Genomic DNA, 20,289 nt, shown 5'->3' with positions numbered 1-20,289 from the left:
GCATGAAACAAAAACCACTTGTGGACACTCGCGTGTCAAAACAACCAGCCCAATCTGAGTCCTTAAAAGCATGTAAGTCTGGCGGCAATGATCCCCCCTTGGGATAAAACAAGCCAAGATGTAAAGCCCCACTAAGGTAGCGGAAAATCCTCTTGACAGCCTGCCAATGCTTAGACACTGGGCTATGCATAAATCTGCTGACCTGTGAGACTGCAAAGTGAATATCCGGCCTCGTGTTGCATACATAAATGAGGCAACCAACAGCAGTTTGATAAAGAGTGACATCAACAGGATCGCCAGCATCATGTAGACTCAACTTCAAATCTGTTTCCATGGGAGTGGCAATAGGCTTGCAATCCTCAAGTCCAAAATTACATAGCAATGTCTCTATGGAACTTTTCTGACACAAGGCAATACCACCATCACACTGCTTAAACTGTATACCCAAGTAATGATGCAACAGTCCCAAATCTTTCATCTTGAAAGTAGCATTCAAATCAGCCTTAAATTCAGCAATATGTCTCTCATTTGGTCCAGTGATCAACAAATCATCAACATAAAGAACCACAATGAGAAGTACATCAACCTCATGCTTTACATACAATGTGCTTTCTGTTGGACTTTTACGAAAGCCTTGTTTGACCAAATGAGTGTCAGCTTTCTCATACCAAGCACGAGGAGACTGCTTCAACCCATACAAAGCCTTGTTACATGTGCACACTTTGTCCTCTTGTCCTTTTATGTCGACCTGCGAACGCTCGCCAAGGCTGGGGATTGGTATAGAACCCTAAGGGTGGAAGAAAAGACGATTTACCCTACTCTTAGGAGACTGTTCTTGAAAGAATACATACGAGAGGGAGTGCTTTGTGTAGCCTCTCAGCTCCAGAAAGCCCAACGAGAGGAAGAGAGTCGGTGAGAGACTTTATTAGTCGATTGAAGCATTTGAATTCTCGTTGTAATCCAAATGAGCGCTTCAATAATAATCAATTGCTTAATAGATTCATTAAGCGATTACAACATGAGGATATCTACAATGGCCTAGTCATTAGAGGTATCACCACTTGGGAAGCAGTCACCACCAATGCAACCCAATTGGAGGATAATTTAATGATTCAAGGAGAAAGAGTGTCTGTTGAGCCTAAATCTATTAGCTCGCAAGCATCTAGGCATCGGCCAATGACCCTAAAGCTTATTGCTAAGGAGCCAAAGATATATGAGATGACTTTAGCAGATCTCACCAAGGCTATTCAAGAGAGTCTTAGAGACAATCGTGCTCCGCAAAACAATCATATGTATCCAAGAAGGGAGCAACAATGGTGCTCAGTATGCTATGGACCGCATAGTACCAATGAATGCCCTACTTTTAGAGTAAAATTCAATGGGAATTGCAATGCCTGTTGGGAGGTATGGTCATCAAGCTAAGGATTGCGTAGTATTTAAGCGCGCGATGGCCAATAGACCAACCTTAGCATGGACAGACACACCTCGAGTGCTTGCATTGATGCCGGCCCCACCTCTTGAACAAACATTACAACACATGGTCCCTAGGGCCCAAAATGTTGTTCAAACAATACCCTTACCACCTCCAGTGCTAGGACCGCAACCATCACATCCAAGAATCACTTCTATGAATCAAGTGGGTTGTGAGCCATCTATTGCTTGTTTGGAAGGTTGTGAGGAAGATATGGACCCTAATATTGCCTATGGGATGGATGTGCTTGAAGAAAGTCCACAATACTACACGGAGGACTATTGGGGACAAGTCAAACCTGTCTATCAAGTAGCTGCTCTTGCTGCAAGAGGCCAAAATATCAATTACACTGCTAAGAGACACCTCTTCAATGCTATGAGTGTGGAGGTCCACATCATGTAGCCGAGTGTCCTATTAGGCTACAAAAGAACACCACACTAATGCAAAACAATCAAGCAAGAACGTCTACAATGCCGATACTCATGTGTAATTGATGTGGCATAGATCATTTGATTGCCCAACGCCCAAATAATCCAAATGCACCGAAGATCACGCCATTAAACTTGATTGAAGTTACCAAGGGGCCATCACAAAGTACACCTGTGGTACCAGTAAACATACTCACACGATCAATGCTCCAAAAAGAAAATTATATTCTTGAGGAAAGAGACACAGCATCAATTGCCCAATCTCAAAAAAAGAAGAAAACACGAAGAAAGAGATCGCAAAAAGCAACGAAGTCAGACCCCAGTTCAAAGACCAACATAGGGACTGGTGAAGACCCCGTACATATGAAGAAAGAGATCGCAAAAAGCAGCGAAGTCAGACCCCAGTTCAAAGACCAACATAGGGACTGGTGACGACCCCGTAAATATGAACGACGCTGAAGAGGATTCTGATTCAGGTGAAACCATGGAGACCAAAACGACCACTAAGATAGAAACCAACAACAAAGACCTTCATGAGCCACAATGGCCAGGATCCAAGAAGAAAGTTCCCTACACAACAACAACCTCACCAAGTCCATAGACCCTTAGCTATACCTAGTGTCTCCAAGAAGAAAGTGACTTAAAGTCATGGGAAAGTGGACGTACTTACTTCTTGATGGAAAGAATGTTTACAGAGGGACTACCTGATCCTATCAAAAAAATGGAGATCCCATCTTCCCCACGTCAAGGGACTAAAGTCCAAAAGGTGCCGTTAAACATTGTCAAATTGATGGATTTCATGTCTTCAGAAGTTAGAACCACCATCATGTCCAAACTATATAAAGACTTTGAGCTAGTCTCAGCTCTTCGAGCCTTCCTCAGTGGAGAACTAAAGTTTGGGCTGCCACAATTTGCCCAGATGAATGGAGGTGGGGAGATGCCAATAGAGGAGGAACACTTAGATCCACAACCCAACCTAGATGAGAACCTTGTTATAGAAATACCTGTTAACAAGTTGGGACAATATTTTGAGGGTGATGAATCCAATGCGACCATACCAATCACTACTAAGGGATTAACTGTGAAGGGAATCCTTGTTAGCATTGTGACTAAAAATTGCTGGGAAACTATGGGAAGACCTCACCTTGCGACCACAACCATAGTAGTGAAGATGGCCAATGGGTCTATTGTTAAACCTATTGGGATGCTAGAAGATCTCAAGATCAAGGTCTTTGGACATAAAATATGGATTACCTTCACTGTTATGGATTTCTCCAAACACGCTATGGCATCGGAGATGATCTTAGGACGTCCTTTCATGAGGGAAGAAAAAATGGTGCATGACTGGTCTAAAAACCATGTCTACTTGCAGTTCCAAGATTCTGTCATTCGAGTGGATCTTGTGATGGGTCGAGCACATCCTCTAGGAAACAGGTTTATAATTGATCATAGATCTGACACCACAGTTCACTCGGCCCCATTGCAGTATTGTTAGACGTGTAAAGCGGACACTGATGTTGGGGAAGATTCTCCTTATATGGATGTACTACCTGGGATGACTGAGTCGGACAATGTGGATTGGGTCCACCTAGCAAAAATTATAGACACTTGGGAAAATAGGGGGACGACCTGGGTAACACCTGAGGGGGATGAAATGCACGTACCCTTAAATATTCTACAAGCAATGCATATAGCTTCTGACAAGACTCATCCTAATAAAAAGAAGAAAATATACAAGTGGGTCCCTAAAGCTTCTTTAGTGACCATAGCTAGTGCTAAAAAACAGAAGCCTTGTAAGAAACGTCCCACTCGCTCCAAGAAACATAAGAAAACATGGCAGTGGATTCCTAAACGACTATTGGAAGCCCAAGGATACTATCAAGGAAATGATCAAATCTCGGTGCCAAAACGTAGATTGTGTTCTTACCTGTCACCTGACCCATGTGAGCCCAATCTTGTAGCTCCAAAACGAATTGACGATTGTGGAAAGAAAAAAATCACAGAATACTATACACCCACTTTAGAGCTAGTTTGGGTACCGAAGAAAGAACGATTTGTTCCGCCTAGCTCAAGAAGGGGGGAGTCTCGTGAAGCTTCTAGCTCCTCATGTAATGCACCCATAGAGGTAAAAGCTTCTCCACAGCCTCCACCTACAATAGTGGAACTCCATGAAGCTACAAAGGAATCCACACCTCCCAGTGTTCAAGAATCACCTGATGAACCACTTCAAGTTCGATCCTCGGAGAGCACCTTACCACCCTTGCAACTCGAAGAGGCACCTAAGGTAATAGAAAACTACTGGCAAAAATCCTCACCTATTACCAACTGGAACAATTGGTTCCAAAGGGTGACGAGCACATTTCAAACGGTATGATCTACCCAAGGAAGGGGGAAGTTTTTGCTGACTGTCATCATTCACTCACTCCCCTCTGAACCTTCTTTCCATGACCTCTCAATCTCCCAATCTTAGGGAATGTATATATAAAGCCTTATACTCACAAAAAACAAAAATTATAAAGAGCAAGAGCAATTAGCAAACGAGTATGCACAATAAAAGTCAAAACTTTGACCCAGACCCACACATTCACATCCAGTACACTGAAACAAAAACCTATGTCATAAAACACCTTTGATCCTCATCAGTCGAGTGATGGAGGGTAGGTAGAATTAGTACGATAGGAGTGTTTCTGTTTTAGATTTGATTGATTAGCAAAGTTCTTTTTTCCCACTAATGTGCCTCCTAGAGGTATTCTTGTGTTTCATAGTGTGTACAGGAACGTGTTGCTGGTGTTAGGATTTGGACCTTCATGGAATCTTTCTCTCATCCACTTTTCAAATCAAGCACGATCATCAACACAAACAGGTGTTTCTTGTCCATTAGCATTGCCCCTTATCTTTTTTGCATCCATGTTTGTCTGCTTTAATTGTGATTGGTAGCATAATATCCAGCACATCTGCTTAGCATCGAATATTTAATTCAATGTAATTTTTTGTCATAATCACTTGTCTAGGTTTAAAAATCAAGCAGTCCGACTAAGCTAGTTTGACCAAGCTAGGTGTTATAGATTTTCTCTTAATACCATGGGAAATGCTTTCCTAATAATCAATGGTTACTTTAGGTTCTTAATCCGATTTATGCAGCATTGTGTGAAATGTACTAGGGCTTTCTAGTGGGCTTAGTCCCTATTGACCTTTAGCTTAAGTATTATAAAGGGAGTTTACTAGTGTGATGAGCCTGGGGAGAGTAACAGTGTTATACGACTCCCCAAAGTTACAAAATTAAAATGTTGAACACGAACAAACAAAAAATCAAAGTGCCATAATATAAAATCTTAAGTTGGAAGAGAAATCTCAGCTTGATTTGGTACTTCACTCACATGTGTCGCCTATGGTACTAGAGCCCTAGAGGTTCCCAGTGTGGGCGTTTTTCCTTGAAAAGCAAAAAACCCAAGGGATACAAAATAAGCACACATCAAAATTGAATCACTGTGAAAAGTCTTTGGGAGGTCAAAGAAAAAGTAATCAGTCAGGCGATGATTTCATGAGAAATTTCTTTTATCGTAGCTTAACTACAAGGTCTTCTAGTATAGCCTCTAGTCAGACCTCCTACATGAAATACTTGGCTCTCGCAATTAAACAACTTAATTGACCGGAGAAAATTGAGAAGCTTACCCATGGTATTAATAGTTGATCTTTAGTGCCTTTTGATCGTCGTTAAATTAGCGACCCCAGACTTGTTTAATTTTTTACCTTTACAATTGTTTATGCGTTTGATTATATTACAATTTGATGTTTATTGCTGACAAATGGTTTAAAATTCGGTTACCAATCAATTTGTCTGCCTAAAACTCGATATGCTTTTTAATTACTTATGAGAATGCAATTAGTGCCAATGTTGTTTGATTTTGCAGTGACTGAAGAAGGCTAAGGACATTCATCTCAAATGCTCTTCCACCTCGACGAACGAGGTGCAACTCAATAGCTTCCAAGGACAGAATCTACATCAGGAAGGGGGGCATGTTAACCCTCATGGCTCACGGACACCCTATCACCTACGACGGATGTTGTATTATTTACTTGGTAGAGTCAGGTACCGGGCTTGTCGGTCCAATAGGAAAAGAGTAAGAGATATCGCCAATGAGAGGCGCACTCTAACTGGATCATTCAAGGGATTAGTTGGCTAAGCATAGGTGCCCAAGTGTGAATGGGGCGAGCTCATATAAAAGTCAACTAAACCTAAAATTCACTCATTCTCTCATTTGTGCAATTGAAGAGTGCTCTTGCTCCATCTCCATCTTCTTCTTCTTCATCTCCTTGTGTGTGTGTGTGTGTATGCATTAGAGAGAGAGAGAGAGTGCAATCGAGCATTGCGACGACGGCACGGCGGGGTGAAGCGGTTGAGCGTGGCGTACCGGCGTCTCCTTCTTCTTCGCGACGAGGAATCCTCCATGACAGCAAGCGTAGAGCGATGAGTGACACACCATCGCCATCTTTGAGCTTACTATTTTAGGCTAGTTGCATGCTCGGAGCCATTTGTGGCTCGCACACAGTGTATCGGCAAGTTCCTTGCATTGACACGTGCGACATACGCACACAGCGTCCGACTTTTCTTTGGGAGAAGGACAACTAAATTATAGCTTAAGGACTGATTTGGTGGATAGAAAGACTGACGTTACCTTTGGGACAACTCATGGAGATGTGTCCTAAGTTAAAGAGGCAGTGGAAGCATGTAGTCAACCCCATGAAGAAGGAGCCTACAAAGGGGTCAATGAGAGTCTTGTCTTTGAATGAGCTACCTGATATATGCCCTACCATGGATGCATGGCATAAGAGGAAGTTCATTGGAGAGGCTTATATTGATGGAGGTGCACAGGTATGTGTTATTACTCAAGCTTGTGTATCAAAGTTGGGACTCAACATGGTGAAGAATTCAGGTTTTTGCATAAAGCTTACCAACCAATCAAGGGTGAGGTGCTTGGGAGTTATAAGGACTTGGAGGTGGATGTATTTAATGTTAAAGTGCTGGTCAATTGCCATGTTATGACCGCGGATATTGGTGCTTTCCCTCTCATCCTTGGAAGACCATGGTTACAGGCAACCAAAGCTGTACAGGATTCGGGACATGGTACCATCACTCTCTACAAAAGAAGGGGTGATAAGAAGAGGTTTGATATGTCTAGCAAGCAATCTTCGGATGCTTATTTTGATGAGAAAAGTGATGAAGAAGAGTACTTAAGTGAAGAAGAAGACAATGGCAATGATGACAGGAAGTGGAAGATAGCAGCGATAGCGATCTAGATGTTTCCTCCTTGTTTCTTGAAGAAGAGCATGATGAGAAACAAAGATTTCTTGGCCTTATGGAGAATGAGGATATCTCTGGTCTTTATGAGAAAATTGAAGAGTTGATGCAACCCAAAGTTCAACCTAATGTCAAACAGGAGTTGATTCAAGGTATGTTGTCTCCCTACTTGACTGGTCATGAGAAGGGTGAGTACCTACATTATGATACAACAATCTCCCCATTTATTCATCATTTCTTATGAGGAAACTAGAGGCTTTAAGGGAGAGTAAATTCACATTACAATCAAGGAAGGAGCTCAGTCTGTACGCCAAAAGCTAAGGAGAATGGGACATGTACAACTTAATGCTTTAAAGGAAGAAGTAGACAAGCTTCTTGAAGCAGTTTTCATATGTCCTGTGAGTACTGCATAATGGGTGAGTCATGTTGTTGTCACACCCAGAAGGATGGAAAGTGGAGGATATGTATTGATTTTAAGCCTTTAAATGCAGCTATGAAGAGGGATTCATACCCTCTTCCTTTCATAGATGACATACTTGATTCTATTGCAGGGCACGAGAGGTATAGTGTATGTGATGGATTCTGTGGATATTTTCAGCTAACCTTGGCTTTAGAAGATCAAAATAAGACCACATTTATCACACCATGGGGATGCTTTTGTTATTGTGTGCTTCCTTTTGGTGCTATGAATGGTTGTGCGTGGTATCAAAAGCGCGTCAATAAGGTGTTCTCTCCCTTTCTTGTTGGCAAGTTTGTGAAGGATCTTACTGATGACTTTTGTGTTTATAGCTCTAGAAAGGATCATTGTGTAAATCTTGGAATGGCATTGAAGCAATATGATGAAAGTGAGGTCAACTCAGCCCAAAGAAGTGTCATCTTGCTCAACCAAGAGTGAAGTTTTTGGGGCATATGATCTCAGAGAATGGGATTGAAGTAGATCCTGACAAAGTGAGGGCTTTGGTGCTCCTGCCATCACCTAAAGATACAGAGAAACTTCCTACTTTCATTCTGGCAAGGTTCATTCCTTTGTCCTCTCAACTTCTTTATCCTCTACAACAAATAGCAAGGTTGGATCCTCTACAATGGAAAAATGAATGTGAAGAGGTGTTTCAAGGTATCAAGGAGATTCTTGGTTCTCTTCCTACTATGCAAGATCCTAATTGGTATAAGGAGTTTTATGTGAATCCATCTATAGGTGAGGATGTTATTGGAGCTATGTTTCTTCAATGAGGTAACAATTCCCACTATATGAAGCTATCTATTGTGCTAGCAAGGTGAAGCTAGAGGTGGAAAGAGGCTATACTGAGGTGGAAGCTCATCATGGTGAGTGTGCTTTATGCATGTAGAAGGTTTAGGCACTACCTTCTTCCTAAACCATTCACATTCCTCACTAGCTACACTCTTCTATCTCAATTGGTGAATAGCCCTACTTTATCAAAGAGGCTCATGAGGTGGATTGTGGAGCTACAAGAATTCCAATTCTCTTTGCTTGTTGAGGAGAGTACAAGGGCTACATTGGCTGATTTGATTACTTATAAGGAAATCCCTCTTCTTCTTAAGGAGAACGCGGTGTAGAAGCAACACATGGAAGCTCTTGACATAGACAATGCCTATCTATTGTTTTTTGATGACTCTTACAGGAAAGCTCATGGTGAAGCTTCCAAAGGTGTTGTTATTTATGATACTCAAGGTGCTTTGGCAACTAAAAGGAGTTTGAATCTTACAGCACAAAGCGACAATGAAGCTGAGTATGCTACTTTGGAAAAAGGTCCCAACCTTTGCCTTAAGCTTGGCATCCTTCGTGTGAGGGTAAGAGGTGAGGCTCTTTTGGTGGTTAAGCAAGTACTTGGGGTGTGCAAAGTAAGAATCCAAGGCTGAAAAATATGTGTTTTCAAGTGAAGAATGTGCTTAAGCATTTTGAAGCTTGGAGTTTAAGGCATGTGGACAGGTATCAAAATGAAGAAGCACATGGTGCAACGCAAGCCTCAATTGGGCAATTGTATGTGATAAGGGCTGATTTTCCTCTTTATTTGGGAAGGGAAGCTTTAGAGAGGGAGGAAGAGTTCCTGCAAACAAGTATGCTTCCATCAGAGTTGGAGAAGTCAAAAAAATATTCTTTCCTATGCCGTGCCAAAAGGTATGTGCTGCTTGGTGATGCCTTATATATGAAGGGGGTTGATCTTGTGATGAGAAAAGTTATTTGGAAAGAGGAAATTTACAAAATTTTAGAGGAGAATCATGAGGGTTCTTGTGGGTCACTTTGCTTCAAAGATCACTTTGCATAAAGTCTTGCAGGAGGGGTAGGTGTGGCCAAGCATTCAACGTGATGTTCACCATTGGTGCAAGTCTTGTAAAGAGTGTTAAAGCATGGCAAATAGGGTTCTCAAATCAAAATTAGAGGCACCATTGTGTCTTATGATGTGTTTGAGAAGTGGGGTATTGATGCAATAGGTCCTCTACCTACGACAGCTAGAGGCAAATGTTACATACTTTCTACTATTGACTATCTATCCAGGTGGGCCAAAGCCAAATCTGTTAAGCACATCACAAGTAAATATGTTTCATTATTTATATATGAATATATTTGTTGCAAATTTGACATGCCATTGGAGTTACTTTCTGACAAGGGTCCAGGTTTCATGGGAGAGCTGGTGGATTATCTATGTGAGAAGCTTCATGTTCATCGCAGGTTTACTACTCCATATTATCCCCAATGCAATGGCATGAATGAAAGGTTTAATGGAGAGCATAAGGATGCTTACAAATATGACAAGAAACAATGTAAAGACTTGGGATTTAGAGCTACCTTGTGCTCTATGGGCTTACAGGACTGCTATCAAATCAGGTACTGGTTTCACTCCCTTCCATCTAGTTTTTGGCAAAGAGACTTTACTTCCTATTGAAGTGGAGATACTAGCTTTGAAGGTGAGGCTAAAGCTTGAAGAAGAGCCCAATGATGCATTCAAGGATTATCTTCTATATTTGCAATGTGTACAACTGGATAGGTTGCTAGCTTTTGAGCATTATGACCAGGTCTTGAAGAACAATCAAGCAAAGGCAAATGAGCAGGTGAAGGACAAGGACATCAAGAAGGGTAACATGGTTCTTCGTTATTACAATAGTAATCTTGATAGCACTTTTCAAAAGAAATTTCAAATCAAGTGGCAAGGTCCTTTCTTGGTCTTAAACAGGTTTCCAAATAGCACATATCAGCTTGCTGACTTGGATGGTACCCCACATAAAGCATGTGTGAATGGCTACAGGTTGAAGAAGTATATTGCAAGGTTGATGACTGTAACTGAGGATGAGCCTTCTTTTGAATAATTTTTTGATCATGTGGCTAAGGATGAAGATGAAGTGAAAACTCCCTCATGTGGTTTACAGGATCTCTTTTGTGATGCTGATCATGAATGATCTAGCAGGCTGGGCTGTGGCAAACAATGTTGGGCGCATTTTTGACACCCCGTTTTTTGTAAATTTGTACATACCAACATGACTCCCGATGTCAAAAGCATGTGTGGGCTTTCTTTTTGTGGGATTTTTAGCTTGCTTTAGCAAGAACATGTACATGCACTGCAAGTCGCTAGTCTAGTGACAGCTGTCGGGCTCTTGTAAGTGCCCATGAGTGAGTTTTTTGAAGTGAGACTTGTATATTATAACCTAAAGTCATGTACAAACTAAAAAACTTTCAGCCAAAGTTCAGAATTTTTCAGGTTTGAGCTCGTTCTGGCTTCTTGATGCCTTTGGATGCAGTTTTTTGCCCTTGACTAGCTCTCGGTACACCTAGTCTTCCTGCTACATCATCCTGTTCGCGTTGATTTTGCACATAGTTGTGCATGGGTATGATTTGAAGGATTTCAGCACTTTTGTTGCAGAGTTTGCAAAGATTTTTTGAATTTTGAAATCGTGTCTTTTGGAGTTGGGATTTTGGAGTTATGGTCTGTTCTCTGCAGCCTACATTGTATGGCAGCTTTGGGGTAAACTATGTAGGTTGAGTTGTGGAAACCCATACCTCTTGTAGGTGATGTATGCTTTGAAGGGGGACTTTTGAAGTGGTTTTTGATGAAGGGAAAAGCTTTGTTTTCAAAATCATTGGTAGGAAACATCCGTAATTTCGTGCCTAAACAGGTTTCTTCCTTCTTTGTGACATAGTCTCTTGGGTGGGTGACGGCTAGTAAATTCCCAAGGGGACTACTCTTGTTGGACTTGTGGTGTTTCAAACGGGTTTCCCAAAGCTTGTGGTGTTCTTGTAGTGCTCTTTCAATGATCTTGGGTGACATCGCTATAGAGGTGTTCCAGTTTGTTTGTTTCCCAACATCGTTAATTACACTAAATCTTTGTCGATTCTTTTTCAAGGCAAGCTCAAAATCTAGCTAAGATTTTGCAAGAGCATTGGCTTAGTGATAGTCTCTAGAAATTTGAAAAACACCCTCTATTGGAGCTTGTAAACTTTTTGCTTTATATGCTTAAAAGTGTTTTATATGCTCGAGTCTCAGAGAGTTTTATATGCTTCAATCTTTTGTTTTGGGTCATACTCAAAATTTTGAGTTGTAGTACTGTATTAACTCAATAACAAATGTACATTAAGTCTTAAGCTGGGTGTGGGATACCGTAGGTTTTCTTTTAAAGACTCAAAGATTCCTTTCTTTTCAAGTTTTTTTGAAGTAGCAGAGATGGACATTGTGAGTGCGATATAGTTACAAATTATGTAGTTGTTTGCAAGTATTCTTGTTTATGAATAGGGCTTGTCTTTATAGATAAGCAGACTCGGGTATGGCCATCAAAGAGATTGTGATTAACCTCAATGAAGGGACCGGGCAAACAAACACACTTGGTTTTGTTTATTGGGAGAGAGGGAGCTACATTTAGGGAGCTTAGAGAAGAGATTGACTCTGGTGCTTTAGCATCAGATGACTATAGATTTCTGGGAAGCTCATGCATGTTATCAATAAGTGAAAAACAAGAGGAGATATGGAAGGTGAGTAGTGATAGGTGACAATAGAGTACAAAATTGGTGTTGCATCCCCTGCAAAGCACCCTAGGGTAGATTCTAGCGGTGCATCCAATGAGGTGGATGGGAGATCCTCAACGTATCAGGCAGCAACAAGTGAGACATGTCCCTTTAGTTCTTCTGTCAATGCTTCTGTGGAAGAGAGAGAAGGAGAAGTTCGTATGAAGAGCATTCTTGCTACATGCTCCCAAGTCAAGAAGTGGGAACAAGATGTGAAGACTGCCAAAGAGAAGTTGCGATTCAAAGGGCACTCTGATAGGTTTACTCTAATGTCAAAGGATAAAGATGGGAGGGCTCTGTTTCAAATCTGGTGCAAAGAATGTGAGATCGCATATGGGCAGAGAGGTCCAGATACCATATAAAATTTTATGAATTCACACTTAAAGACCATAAATCACATGCGGTCCATGGGGCTCCATGAAGAAAAAGGTTCAGACTCCCACATTGCAAGCCTAGAGGATCATATTATTGCTAGAAACAAAGAGAAGGTGGTTGAGGTAATGGAGGAGGTCAATGCATTTGCAGAAGAAAGGAAATTAGAATTTGAATTGGTGCTTGAGACAATTGATGACTATAAGTCTACCTCTAAAGTCTTTATAAAGTGCAATGTTGATGGAAAATGGATCCCCCTATTTCCAAAGACAGGGTCTATCAAACAATGCATGATAGAGCACACAAAGTCAAAGGTGCATATTGAGGCTAGTGCTCCAAGTTTGCACAAAGGGACAAAGAAGGTTGGTCCTCCAAGTAAGTTCTCGGTACCTAATGAGCATGAGAAGGAGTTGACTGGATTTTTCAAACCAATCTCAGGTAAATTGCATTATTGACACTTTTATTAGTCTCGTAGATCTTTTGTTGACAAGCTTGATGAATGTGTGTTGTCCTTGCTAGTATGTTCCAAGAAGTCATCGAGTGCACCAGAAAGAAATGAAGGTGAAGGTATGCCATTCTAAGTACCTCTTTGTCTTTTCCTTGTACCACTTCTGAAGCATTTTTTGATTAAAAAAAACTTTTGTTGTTCTTTGTTTTCCCTTTTTTTCCAAATAGAAGAAAAGATATATTCAACACTATGTTGGAGATTTTGGCAAAATCATTCACATTTGGAGGAAACACAATTGACCTAAAACCATTTTTAGATGATAGTAGATGGGGGGCAAATTGGTTTTTTGAACCAAACACCATAGCAATGTTATATAAGGATCAATGCATCATCGACATATCTAGAACTTTTCGTCACAAAAATTGTAGCAGAGTAAGCATACTGGGAATGCCATTTGATGGGCTAATGTGTTCAAATTGCACCTCCATTCCCAAGGAATGAGATTTTTGGATGAGAATCTATTGCCAATCCCAGGCAACACATAGTCGAGGGCTTAGAGATATAGGTTTCGGCAAAAGACTTGATTACATGACTAACTCAAAGATTCTTAGCATAGCACAATCTAGGTGTATCCTAGTTCGAAGACTTCAGAAGCAAATGTGGTTCACAAAAACCAAAGTTATAGCATTAAGTGTAAGAGTCAGGAACCTTCATGATACTGTCTCCGAAGCCTTGGGAAGAGGAGATGTAAAGAAGTTTTGTATGGATATAATCAATGCGCACAACCTCGGTTTGTTTGAGGAAAAGCAAGCATTTTGGAGATTTCTCATGGATATCTCGCAAAACATTGGAAGAGATCCCCGAGGCAAGAGATACTCTGACACAACAAAGAGTCTCTTTGAGGGTGTTAAATTGTGGGGAGGTACAAGAATGCACAACTTTCTCTCTTTGAACCTTGGGGGACCTCATATTTCAACCACCATGAGGGCAACAAGACAGTCCATGTGTTATAAAACAGGAGTCAGGGGGAATAAATTTCAACATGTGGCTGAGGTTTACAAGCATCAAATGGGTAGAAACAACATCCCGAGGGGCAGTGTTCCTGTTATTATTACCAAAGATGAGATTGTTATAAAGAGGATGGTTAGATGAAGTGCAAGGGATGATGAACTTGTCGGCTTTTGTGGAACGAAACAAGAACACAATTGTGTACCAGATTTTGTGGTGGTCGTTGGTTCTAGTGAAGTCGGGTACAACAACGTTGTTGAGGTGTTCCATGCTAATATTATTGCTCATTATGCACAGGTTCTTATTGCAAATTCACTTATTCATTGTCTACCAAAGCTCGTCTTGGTGGTCCAGCTGACATGTAATTGATTTAATTCAAATTTCATCAAAGCGCAATGGGATACAGTAGCATTGCTTTAGAATTGGCATCTTAAAAACATTGTAGGTCCTTTGATTGGTCATGCTTCTGATGGGGATGCTCGAAGAAGGAAACTCATGAGAGATGACTACACTTCTCAAGTGGGTATTCGATTCTCCATTCCTTAGAAGGGGTGGCCATTAACAGCGAGCATGGATTATGATGCAAGTATCTTGGGATTGCATGACTCGGACTTCATCCATAATGGGAAAAAGTTGGTTAACCCTTTAGATAATGCTTCTTGAAGACTTGTCCTTGGCAAGGATATCGCTACATTGAATCATGTTGCTCTTGTATATCAACATTTTAAGGTTGATGAGCATGGATGGCAAGAGGGTGATGTGGAGAGAAAGGATAGGCAAAACTGGAGATCAGCCCAAAGATTGGCAGGACATAAGGTGCAAGCACGTCTGAAGGATTTGCTCATTGGAAGTCAATTTTAGCAAGAAAGAACACTTGGAACAGAAATGAATCTTTCAATAGTAGTTTCATTTATTAATATTTTTTTGTCTCCAACTCTCTCATTATTTGAGAGAGTGAAAGCTTCCGGCAAGGTTTCCTTCTTTTTCAAGTACTCAGTGTTTAGACAAGGTGTCATTCTTTATGTTTTCCATTAAAAGAAGGCAATAGTTATTCATTTTTTAAGAAATATCTAACGTTGTTTCCTCAGGATGTGGCGCACTTGGATCATGAAGCAAGCGATATACACTCTCAAGGAGAATTTCATAAGCAAAGAAACATTCCTTGATATTCGGCTCTCTTGCCACTTTGTAGTTCTTCTAATCAAGCTATTCAAAGAAAAGTATGCACATCTAGAAGTTCCTTTGTCTGCAACGAGGTGAGACACTTGAAATTTTCTTTTTAGCAAAGTTCGTTGTATGGTTGGAAATGAGAGGAGTTATGATGGAGTTGATTTGTTAAGCAGTGTTGGTATGCTAAACAAGATTGCCGAGATTCAATCAAGCTCCATGCTTGTTTTTCCAGTAGCACACTCTAAGCAAAAAAGCATATAAATTGTAATGAATCATGCACCTGGTGTTCCATTTGCCAATCTTGGTGACTACATGTCCCTATCTTGTGATGAGGACATAGTACGAGCTTTAAGAGAGGGCTTTTGTGAAGCGAAGGATGTGTGCGGTTCCATGACACATGTCAAGCGAGAGATCTTGAAGATATAATGGTTTCCAATGCAGATGACCAAATTTTGGATTATGAAGTTGTTGATGACGTTCCTCTTGAGATAGAGGAAGGTGCAAATGAGTTGAGAACATGTGACAAACATGACGTGATAGTCGCAGAATGTGAGTTACGCCATGTGTTTGATGAGATAGTTGATGAAGAGGAGAAAGTTCAGAGCCAGTTTTGTTCTTTTGTTGAGATAGATGGCAAGAAAATGTGTAAGAGTACTCTTGTGAGTTAGCTAAATGGAAATCCAACTCTGTCTAAGGACAAACTAACAAGGGTGAAAAGTGGGATTTATTCTTCAATGGATAGAAAGATCAGGTTTCAAACAGGAACTTCTCTTGTAGTAGGCTCAGATTGTGTTGTTTTATTTGAGGGTTTGTCTTCTAAAGATGACACAAGGTGCAAGAGGAAAGGAAAGATCCGTAGCACTAGCGAAGGTGCAGATAAAGGTACATGGTATCTGGGAAGATTTGTGTGTATGAGAAGAAAAGTGGGAGATGTTATGAAAGAGACCAGGGGTCCTATTGATTTTCTTGACCAACGTGCAAATGTAGAGATACATCTTGCATGGTATCAAAAAGCTAAGGGTGCAAGGAGCTATACAACAATCTTGTGGACGATCAATGTGTATCCTTTGAGTCTATAATTTCACTTGCAAACTTGACGTATGATTTGGAGACTAAGAATACCAGCTTGATGCTAAGGACTACAAGGTCTTTAATGAGAATGTGAAAGGTAATTGACTTCATGTGCAAATTAGGTTCAAGCAGGTGCAAGAGAAAAGTTCATGGGATTGGTTTGTACAGTAAAGAGCTACATTTACTTGCTATTCTAAGTGTAACTATTTTGAATCTTACAGGTTGATACTTATGCTAGATGCAAGTGGCAAAGATGAGGGATGACTACGCTTTGAAAATATTGACTTAGAATTGTGCTCAAGACCTAGATATGAGTACTTGCATAAAAAGATGATGTGCTCTATGAAAGATGTTTGTCTGACATGGCATGTGGACCAATGAAATGTTGATTACGAGGTGCCCACTTGGTTTAGGAAACTCTCTTCAAACATTTCATTTTGATGTTTTGATTTATGTATTTTATGTACACGACAACCATATGACATGGACATGCCATTTTGTTGATTGTGTAGTATGAGAAGCATGACATACTAGCACTTGGAATGTAGAGGGTTCTTAAGTTGATTTGGTAGGCTACTTTTATGTTTTCATTTTGTGTTTCATCTGTACATGATCGCCTATCGATGTGGACATGGCCTTTTGGTAATCGTGTGATTAAACTATGTGTTGGAGGTTTCCTATGTACTATGATATGCAAGTCATACCACCACTTTGAAGTTAGATTACTTTGACTCTATTGAAAATGTGTTTGATTTAATGTGTAAGATAATCCTTAAGTCCCACGTGGGAGCCCAACAGAAGGTGGACAATTGTTTTGGAAAAAAAAATTATGTGATGAAAATCCCATGTGGGAACCCAAGAAAAGGGTGTACTGATTTTTTTGTGAGAGAGGTCTCCATACAAAGGAGACTCTAGCAGAATTTCTAAGATTTCTATTTTATGTACAAACTCAAAATTAAATACAGATGGTGCTTTTTTAAAAGCTGCATTTTGCTTAAGCATAGACATGCATTCATATCACATATAGTTGTTTTTATTCAAAAAGATTAATCTTTTAATGGGTTGTTTTGTAATGTGTTTTGATTTGATAAGTGAAGTTTTTCATGGTTGTTTAAGAGTATGCATTATTTGTTACTTTGAGAACAATCCATTTCATGTGTGTGCCTTAAATCCCATGTGGGAAGCCTACTAAGTAGGTATGTTTTGAGATTGAGATTTGTATCAATTTACAAGGCAAATGCTATTCATTTTTTGACAAATTACATTGAATCCATTGGTTTATTTTAGTTCAGTATTCAATATATTTGTTTCTTTTCATGATAATTTGTTATCTCAAATGAAGTAGTGAGCCATGACATTCCGTACGAAATCCGTATGAGGGGGGATGTCTCATTGCAAGAATGTCTATATCTTTTCGTATGTAGGGGATGGGTTAGCATGTAAGATACCGTACATAGGGAGGTTTCTCTAATTTTGATGCACGCAGGTGACATCCTTCCATTAATAATAGTGAATCCCTCGGGAAGGCCACGTACATGAGCATAAGGAATGAGTCTACACAAAGGAATTAGAGGGCACTCAAAACAACTAAAAACCCTTGTGGTTTTGAGAATTTCCTCTCCTCTATCCATATGCAAATGACTTATCATCCACATCATCAGCTATAGATAACCCAACTTCAAGGGCAATATGAAAAGGAACCATTTCCAGAGTTGCCTCTTGTCTAGCTATTTAAGCATCAACTTCATTCATTTACCCTAAGCCAATGTCGAAACTCTCGCTCTCATTGCCAATATGATCATTGTCATCAAAGTCCTTTGTGACTACCATAGAACTCACTAGATCACTACAAATAGGATCAAAAGGCATAGCCTCTTTCCACTTTCGACGAGAACATCTCCCCATTGTAAGACTACAAACAAATTTTTGAACAAGAATTAAATAACCCTTTTTATCATAGGTCTCAAAATAGCATTTACCCAATCCATCACAATAGACTTTTATTTGTTTAGGTTAAAACCAAGAACAAGAGTATATTCTTTCTTAACATAGCAGATTTTGAAATAAGGTCACACAAGCATATGAACCATGTCATTATAAAATCCATAACACCTCAAAATGAGGCACACTTTGTTCGATTCATAGCATTCAATTTGTTTGTTACATTCATTTTATCTAGTACCACACCGAGCATACTACATCCTTTCTAAAGCCCAATTTTTCAAATTGCTCACATTTAAGGTTATGAGCTGGACGTGAGCAACAATATCCAGTTGTAAATAACCAATAATATATCTTACATTTACAAAAACATCGTCGCAAATTCTTATCATTACAAAAAAATCATGTAAAAAAAAAGACCCCTGACCTGCTGTTGAAGTTGGACAACTGTCGAAACTATTTTGCGCCAGCACGGAACACTTCCGACAGCTGTCCAACTCCAAGAGAAGGGCAGGGGCCTTTTTTTATTACAGATTAAATTGAGCTTAAAGCTCTCATACTCAATAATGAAGTTCTCATACACGATAACACTAATCTTGAAGCTCTCTCGCTTTTCTAGTATCAAGGATTCCGAAAAAACACAACAACTTCATAGAAAATTCGTCAAAAAAAACAATCAAAACGCTGCACCAGCTTATGGACAATCCATTAACAAAATCTTTTGCAATGGATTGCCCATAAGCTGGTGCAGTCGGCGCGGACTGGTTGTGGCAGCATTCCAAAATCTTTTGCGATGGATTGCGCATAAGCTAGTGCAGAAATTTGAAGCTATTCAAACTTGGCTAACCTAGAAGTGGGACAATGGCATGGTGGCATTTTGGTGTCGCAGTATGCCAATGAAGGGAAGAAGCAACACAAGGCGTCAACAATTAAAGAATAATCCAAGCGGTCCACACCAGTTCCTCATTTACTGTAAATAAAATATTCTTGTTATTACTCTTTGTAATCTTAATGTAGAGCAAGATTTTAATGAGAACATTAAATTTTCAACAAAAATGTACCCTCTTGCTGCTCCTCAACCAACGCAAATCAACTTGAAAAAAAAACCTGGTTCGATGCTTCAACCAGTCCGTGCCAGACTGGTTGCAACACCGAACTAGGTTTTTTTTTCAAGTTGATTTGTGTTGGTTGAAGAGCAGCAAGAGGGCGGGGTGTATACCTTTGTGGAGCAAACAATCGGCATCGAATAACCTTGCAGTGAGTTCTTAAGGCTGAACAACTGATAGCCAATAATCAAGCAGTTGCTAGTTCCTCATTTACTGCAACTGAAAAAACACAAATCAACTTCTTAATGCAGTGCAAGAAACCCTTTGTTGCAACCAGGCAAATCAACTTCTTAATGCAGTGCAAGAAACCCTTTGTTGCAACCAGGCAAATCAACTTCTTAATGCAGCACAAGAAACCATATGCTACAACCGGTGCAATCTGCAATCTTAATGTAGTGCAAGATATTGCAGCAATACATTAAACTTTTAAAAAAAACTATATCCTCTTGCTGCTTCTCAACCTAGCACAAATCACCTTGACAAAAAAACCTAGCTCGATGCTGCAATCAGTCCGCATCGGCGCAAACTGGTTGCAGCATCGAACCAAATTTTTTTGTCAAGGTGATTTGTGCAGGTTGAAAATCAGTAAGAGGGCAATGTGTATACCTTCATGGAGAAAAAACCCGATAGCATGGTACCATTCATGGGGTGAATAACTAAGCAGGGAACTCTTAAGACAACCTGCGCAGTTTTTAATGTAACGCAGAAGAGTCGAGAAAAGAGGCAAGAGTAGAGGCAGGCTCTAGGTTGATTTTTAGATTAGGTTTCACACAAGGGTGGATGGCTCAAAGGAGGTTAAAAATAACCCGGGTTCTCTTTAATTTACTCTAATAAACTACTTTGGACCTTTTAAAATCCCAATTAAATCCTTTTTTGAAAAAGGGATGATTGACAAGTTTTATGGTTATTACTCTCAATGTGAATATTTTAAGCTTGAATTATTTTCACGTGTTAGGAAATTGTA

At 40.0% G+C, this 20,289-nt stretch overlaps 1 long non-coding RNA gene across 6 annotated transcripts in view; it reads right to left on the bottom strand.

Moving 5' to 3' along the window:
• LOC147455560 (uncharacterized) overlaps positions 1-20,089 on the bottom strand; it is a 50,848-nt gene extending 30,759 nt beyond the window's left edge. For all 6 annotated transcript variants that reach the window (XR_015188489.1, XR_015188490.1, XR_015188491.1 and 3 more), the window contains exons 1-3: positions 19,932-20,089; positions 19,439-19,544; positions 19,067-19,189 (exon numbers count right to left, since the gene is read on the bottom strand). This is a non-coding gene — a long non-coding RNA (uncharacterized LOC147455560). The remainder of the gene's footprint in view (positions 1-19,066; positions 19,190-19,438; positions 19,545-19,931) is intronic.
• Between the last annotated feature and the right edge of the window lie 200 nt (positions 20,090-20,289).

This window comes from Adiantum capillus-veneris, chromosome 6 (assembly GCF_014529385.1).
Source record: "Adiantum capillus-veneris isolate H3 chromosome 6, ASM1452938v2, whole genome shotgun sequence".
Lineage (NCBI taxonomy): Eukaryota > Viridiplantae > Streptophyta > Polypodiopsida > Polypodiales > Pteridaceae > Adiantum > Adiantum capillus-veneris.
The sequence above is the reverse complement of the archived record's forward strand: the minus strand, read 5'-3'. Positions and strand labels throughout refer to the sequence as shown.